Raw genomic sequence first — 8,342 nt, 5'->3', positions numbered from 1 at the left:
ATGAGCTCCCATCATGTGTTAACTTTGGTGTATACATGAAAATCGGTAACTTAAAATCATCAAATGTATCATCAGTTATTAATACAATTACTATTACTATTACCATTATTGTCATTATTATAATAATAATAATAATAATAATAATAATAATAATTATTATTATTATTATTATTATTATTAGTAGTAGTAGTTGTAATTCCCATTATTATTCCCACATACAAGAAGTGCAACGAAACCAAAATCCAAACGTGGACCAAACTTCCCTTTACTCCTTCCTAATGCATTCTCAAACCAAATCCTTCATCGATGACTTATGCCGTCATCATTTATTCCCCGTAATCTTCCTCTCTCTGTATTAAACCTAACTTATACATCTCGTAATAACCCCTTATATTATCTATTAGTTATCTATCACAGACGCTTGTTCCCAGAGTTCATGCCGGGCAGCCGCGTCAAAATTATACCCCCAAGGTCCTTCATCACCACTCCACTCATCTCCACTCATCTCCAGTCCCTCCCGCAATTTTGCAGAGAGGATAAATTGACACGTCATGTTTTACGAGTTCGGACCAGACTATATGAGGATATGGATAACACCTACTTAATTTTTACGTCCGATCGGGAAAAAACGAAAGCACGGTGCCAAAAAAACACAAAGTAACGCAAAACATATGTTACAGACACAGTAAAAATGAGGACTTCAAGAACACTGATATACTGGGGAACTATGATACATTCAATAATATGCTGTTCTATTTTATAACTGAAGCAAAACCTAACACAATTTATCAGGACTCAAGCCATGGGTAACACTCCACAGGAATCAGGAGAATAACTTATTTCTTTGAATGATGGAACACTGATTAAAGCGATCTCGGATGCGATGTATCAGACTAACCTACGTATTACACATCTTTTGAACAAGAGATAGGCACAAATATACTGAAGCAGTAACTTAATTTCACATCTGTTTAACATTCCGTTTGACTGATTACGAAAAAGGATAATCCCATCCATACGTTGGGAAAAATAGGGAGGTCAGGATGATAAGGAAAATTCAGTTTCGAAGGAATCCAGTAAGAATAAATATTTATTACAGTGGAACACAGTGATATCGAGGTATGGAATGTTTCTGTACTATTTTAATGTTTAATGTTTTATTGTAAAAACGTCCTACGTTGTTCCGAGCAGCAACGCTTGTTAACATTTCACTCTTAGTGCAGTCTTGTCAGACAACATTAATACATTCCTGCTGTTCTTAATTTAACTGACTGTCTGACTGACTGTTACAGTAGAGGTCAATATTTCTCTCACGCAAAGGCCACAGTATCAAAGCCCATTAACATAATTCTAGATTCATAATAATAATAATAATAATAATAATAATAATAATAATAATAATAAAAATAATAATCAAAATCGTCATTTGTACTTCAAAAGTATAAAAGAAGGTTTTGACGTGGCATTACCTACAGGCCTCACCTTCGTGCCCTCTACCTGTCTGACACCAACAAATAGCAATTACAAAAGTTGAGGACTGTGTGTGTAACAGTCTATGGGCTGTACCACATTCCCCCAATTTCAGCATTTTGTAGCCGTGTACTATTCTCCACTTAAACATTTCATTATTACTCGGTCTTCCCTTTTCCTATCAAGAACGCTTCTTTATACATCCACGATTAATCTTTCACTCTCCATACCTTCCATACATACAACCACAGTACTTTATCTCCCTGGTTAAATCAAATACAGGCTGACCGTACTTTCTAGCTTCACCTTCCTTATCTCCTACCTGTCTGACGGTAACAAGAAAGAGCAATTACAGAAGGTGAAGGAGATTGCCTATATAATCATCTTAGGGCTGTCTTAGTCAATTTGCCCGACTCTGTAATCCTCCTCACTCAGGGCAGCCCGTCTTGAAAGTCTCTGTCCATCAGCAAATTGGCCAGAGCTGGTAAGGTAACTGCCCACCGATGCTTCCTAACTATGGGTCGTATTCTGAGTGGCACTGGAGATCTCGCAACATCTCTTCCTTAGCAATTTTTTCCACATAATCACCTCGGTAACCTCTTTTGTTATTTATGTAAACTAGGTCGATATTAAAAAGATATAAATAACATAAAATAGAATGTTAAGGTATCATATGCCAAAATAAATCGCTAAAGATGTGGTAAGAAGCCTCTGATGTCACTTAGATTATGACTCTGATCAGCAGGCTATTCTCGCTGGTAAAATTAAGTTCCCTAACACCTCTACCTCACCAATTTATTTTTTGGATACCGCTAGTTAATATCGTTTTGTACGTCATATATGCAGGGTGCGGTGATATTAGAATGCCTCAAGTAACACGGAAAAGGACGGCATGGAGTAAATATCAAAATAAATCGCCTACGAAGAGGTGTAAGGGAGCTTCTTTAACCGACAGAAATACGAGCCCCTGTGCGAAAGACGCCTCACCAATCACTATGAAAGGTCTTAATATGAATTGTCTGGCGGTCGCAAGAATAAAGTTAAAGAAATAAAACTTGGCATCAGAAGTAATCAGTTACGGTATACCCTTCATTTCCAAAGCTTATTTCCACAAGAGTAATAGAATCGTCTGATGGTGACGTGGTAATATTACTCTAACAGTAACTCTAGCTCTAACAATAACTCTAACAATAGCTTCTCGACTCTGGATCTATACCTATACAACATTCAGGCACCACTCGCACGAAACCAATATTACTCCCTTCGCTACAAGAGCCCTTCACTAAGACTAATAAAATCGCCTGGTGATAGTGTGATGAAGATACTCGGGCTGCAAATATTTCCTCTAACCATGTAGACTTCGAGCAACACTTGTACAGAAACTTCATCCCTTCACCACGATTCTTTGCTAAAATTAATGAAACAGTCCGCTGGCAACACGAATACAGCAAAAGAAAGGCACTGTACCAAAGAGGTTAATAAAAAAAAAATAAAAGTCAACCCCTTCACAACGAGAACCATTCTAAGGCCGAGGAAATTTTCTGGTGGTTAGTTTCAGAGAGGGAATTCGTGCTGCCAATACAAAACCAAATAAACCCTTCAGTGCGAGACGTCACTCTTGAAAATGATACAACTGTTTGGATATGAGGATAATAATAATGATGATAAAAAGAGTGGAGCGATTAATGAAGACAACTATTTCCGCCAGACGATTTTATTCATGTAAGAGTTAAAAAAACCCTTAATGGGTAAATATTTTGCTGTTTTATTAAGTTACCGGCGGGCAGCTTTATCCCTCTGTGTTAAAAAAAAAAAAAAAAAGGAAACTCAAGTAACGCTTTCAAGATGCAAGAAATCTTAGCAGTTTATTTTCCTTATTGTCGGACGGTTTTCTTCCTTTAAGGTTTGAAAACAGTCCCGAATAAGCTCCTTTGATTGAAAAATTTGCATTCTTCTGTACTTTCAACCGCTGGACGATTTTACTATAAAGTGCGTGTTTCCTTTCGTGCGTCGGGTCTTAATGAATCTCAACCGCTTTCCTGATGCTACCGCCAGAAGTTCTTATTCTGTTTAGGAGAGGCTTAAGCCTTCTAAGGACTAATTAAGAACCGACAAAAACTCTCTCTTTCCCTTTGTGTATGTGTAAAGTAAGAGCAGCGTTTACTACTGCATCATATTCTCAAAATATCACAGCTTCCCAATCTGTTCCACCAAAAACTGTGACCGCCATTTTTTTCAGTACAGTATTTAATTTACTGTCCTTCATCATCCAAAGCCGCCGTCATCATCAATCACCAGCCATCATTATCAACAATCATCATCATCGTCACATTTTACACAGATGCTTCAGAATGCATAGTTTTATCTTGTTTAGGCATTTATTATTCATATAATTTATCTATCTGACAAAGGTGGATAACATTTGACAGGCAATTTCAATAACAGGGCATCGTTCAGGCATTTGTTTTCATATACCGTACTAACCTCTGCAACTCTACTACCTCGCTTCGCTGATTGTATATTTCTATTAATATTCGTATCTAATTTTTCGAAAATGAACTTCACATCTTTGGCTATAAACGGCCAAGATAAATCGTATCACATATAAACGCCAGAAGTCCCTTGCATAAATGTATCGGTAATGGCTGCCCACACTGATACAAGGCTTCTTTTTTTTACAGATGTCTTTTGGCCACACAAACAATTAAAACAGAATAACATGTCACAGCCACACATCTGCCATTTGCATTTCCACATATACCCAGACTGAGGCCAAGAAGCATAAATGCATTCGTATCTAATCTGAAAAATAATTGCATCTTATTTACACACACACACACACACACACACACACACTACCCTTCTGAATCTCATCTACTCACACAATACTGGTGACGGCATTATGGGATAGAAACAAAAGACATGCGGTCAGATTAAATGATATGGTAATCTCACATACAGTAGTTTGTAAAATTTACCTTGTTGTCATAGAAGTACAAAGATATTCTGGGTCATAGAAAAATAAAAAGAAAAGCAATAATGGAAGAAATAAAGCAAAACTAATAGGTAATATTCTGAGTCACAGACAAATAAAAAAAAAAAGCAAGAATGGAAGAAAAAAGGCAAAACTAATAGATAACTTTGAGATGTTTTGCTAACGGGATAATAAAAAACGCAACTTATCGCTTCCTTTCCTTGTTACTGTGTAGAATACTGAACAAAGAACACAGTAATGCAAGCCTCCATCATTGAGTATTATAAGCAAATCATCAGCCAAACACCTAACCGAAAAAAACTTTTCTATTTTTTTTATTATTGCTTTTATTGTGTGTGTTTATTCCTGTACACCATGGTGACGACTTCACAAGAAGAATAATTTTAAAAGGACCCACAAAGCAACATTAGTTTAACGTTGTCATCATCCTCCATCCTGGACTATTGTCCCTTTTACATTATTGTCTAAGGTATATTTCATTTTGCACAGTAAAATGACTTTCGCATTCGGCATACGTTTGTTTAATCAGTCCATAGATGATTCATAATTTTGCTACAGATTCTCTTACAAATGATTTTGAGAAAGATGCTGCAGTCGATACTCGCATATCGTGGTACTTTTTTTTTTTTTCTCCGATACACCAAAGGTGTCAAGTCACACTTAGATTTATCATTTCCTGACAAACTGAGTAATAAATATCATGATACTCTGGAAAAAGCATTTTTAATTACCTATGCCAAAATATTATGTTAACAGCACCTATGAGAGTATGCGCTGAACAAATAATAGTCACATAATACTAGAAACAAAAGCCAACACTGAGCGCTCACCCTCATCGTAAAAGCTGATAACGTCTTTTAATGACTGGAGTGGTCTAACATGTAGCTTTACAAGTGGACAAAATCCAGGAGCAAACGTCAGTACACAGCTGGTCAGAAAAAAAAAAAAATCCCAGACTCGTTCCGGCTTTACAGACAGAGGATTCTAAGTAGCATGAATAAAACCTAATTGTCAAGCTAACCTTCTTTTCATTTTGTAAGAAACGAATATTGAATATTTCCAAGATAAATGAGTATAAAGACGTTCTTCTCTGAACTATTATAAAACTAATCGTAAAGTGTTAATTTCTTTTAGAGGTATATGTTTAATTATGATAAATACCATATTAGTGAGGAGACTTTGTTAATTTACGACTAAAGCACCAGCACCACAGCACACGAACTTCAACTAACGTCTCAATCGTGACTAGAGGCGGCCGTCACGTGGTACCATTCGTCTGTGCCCACTGGCGCCCGAGTGTCCAAATATTAGCCACGAGCATGGGACGTTGCATCATGTTACCCTTGTACTGGGTCTGCAGTGAAATGTCAGCTTTCTAATTGAAAGTTAATATCTTATCATCACCAACCATAATCCACTCTACTTTAGCAAACCTATAAAAAAAAAAAAAAAGACGCAACGTGACGAAATTTGGCTACTTGCCACACTTACCAAAAAAGTGCCTACATAATAATATTTTCAATACATGATGAAAGCAAGCTTGCTTTCTCTTCACTTTCACCAGGCTAAAGAAATATTTAAAAAAAAAAAAAAAACCCGCAAAAAATGTTATTTTTTGTGTTCAGCTGCTGGAATTATATATATATATATATATATATATATATATATATATATATATATATATATATATATATATAGGTCCTATATCTATCTTCATAATGCCACATCGATCATCCTGTTATCCACCATCCTCTAAGCTACGACAAAAGTTAAACGTTCTTTCCGTAAATAATAAAAAACAGGTGAAGACAGGTGATCAATTCAAACCAAAACGAATCAGTCGACTTATGTCAATCTGGTGATAAGGAACGTGGACTAGCACCTCCTATCGGAAAAACTATGCTGTTTGTATATGGACTGGGGAGTTTACAGTAATGACCTATGTATTTGAATGTGAATATCTGGGTATGAACTGTGTGCCTGAAAGGTTGAATGCGTCCAAATATTATATAAAAAAGTAAATACTGGCAAAATAAATAAAATACCTGTATAACTGAGTGTTTATGCTATCATATGGACAAGTGAAAACTGGTTAGTAAAGTACGAAATGTATACACGTCTAAATATTTATCACTAATAAGAGTTACTTAAGAGTACCGGTATATGAATTTAAGATAATGTTTGCAAATTTTATATGAAGGTATAACGAATGCTTATGAAGGAGAAGAATAAAGTATGTCCGAAACAGTTAAGTATAAAGAGTTACAAGACTTTACTTATGACCATGCTTTTTCCGTCAATAATGTAATTATATAATGTTTGGGAAGAGTGTAATGTAAGCATAATGGCGTGGAAAGATAATTGTGAACAGTGCAGAAACTAGATTCCACCAGGACACTGTAAATCGCTGCAGTGTAGCACAAAACCATTAAAAAAATTCGACCTTTGTCTTAATCACCGTAACACAGCTCAGTGTAAACACGAAGTATACGAGGAATACTTGAATATAAGGCGAAAGGTAATGCAAAAGCATACGACGAAGACAATGACGATGACAAATAATAATGAAAGAAATGTATTCGGGAGCCAAATACTAATCGCCCGCTAGAATATGCTGTTGGCCATGTCCAAGATTTTGGCCATATCTTGATAACCTGAAAGTATCAACTTGATGGCTCAAGCCGCTCATGAGATATAATGGTGCTAAAGGCGGGCAATAAAAACTCGTTGACATTTGGCCGCCATTTTGGTGATGTTGACATTGACCTCGAGTGCCCAATTTCGAACTCGTCCAAGATTTTGGTCATATCTTGATACGCTGAAGGTTTCATGTCGATAGCTCAGACCGTTCATGAGATATAATGGGAACACACACACACACACACACACACACACACACACACACACACACACACTAGGGGCGTTGGAACCCGGAGCTGGACTGCTAAGTTCAGATATTTACGGTAATGCCCCTGAGTTGCATTGTGTAAGTAGTAAGCCTCAGCTCCTCCTCGCTTGTAAATTTCTACGGGTTTCATCCAGTTGGAGCGCCACTCAATGTAGTCACCTGAAGGCAACACTAAATAGAGTGAGTGGATGATGAGCGCCCCACCTACCACATAATAATAATGATAATAATAATAGTAATGATAACAACAGATATCCTCAAAGGCTACGCACTTCCGATACTATAGTACTGTGTCAACATGAAACCGAATGTCAGGTATAAACAAATAATATCTTCCACTCTTGCTACCAGTTCTTGCTTCAGTCGTTAACATAACTTTCATAACATAACGCCGCCAAAAAATCAAGGAAAAGATATCGTTCACTGAGATAATACAGACTTTTGCAGTAACAATATGATCGGCATTAGATGTACTTGAAACAATATATTAAGCAATGAAAACACGACCATGCACATATTAAATTATACATAAGAGCTTCTTTTTCTTTTTAGTTCATTATTTTGGTGTAACATTACAGTAAATACAAACAGCTGATTATCATGTTCAGTATTAAAATGATTATAATAATTCATTGTGTATGTATAACCATGTGTTAGTATTTGCTTTATACTGCCTTGTAAAGTAACGGTGAAGAGAGAGAGAGAGAGAGAGAGAGAGAGAGAGAGAGAGAGAGAGAGAGAGAGAGAGAGAGAGACTTTTAAATAACGCTGTCTCGCATCCTCTGGGTAGTTAACCATTTGATTTCCTGCTGCTTCACTCCGCCACAAAGCACCCGACAAAGTATAAACGGGGAAAAAAATGCCTCCTACCTTAATTAAACCAGAGCGTCAGCACTTGTCCAACCTGCACTTGTTAAGTGACTCCGAGAATGAGGCTATTATGAGTCTTAGTTCGAACGCCTGAAGCAC

This window comes from Coenobita brevimanus, chromosome 94 (assembly GCF_032717465.1).
Source record: "Coenobita brevimanus isolate Jiangsu-jjx chromosome 94, ASM3271746v2, whole genome shotgun sequence".
Taxonomy (NCBI): domain Eukaryota; kingdom Metazoa; phylum Arthropoda; class Malacostraca; order Decapoda; family Coenobitidae; genus Coenobita; species Coenobita brevimanus.
This window is presented reverse-complemented; position numbering follows the sequence as displayed.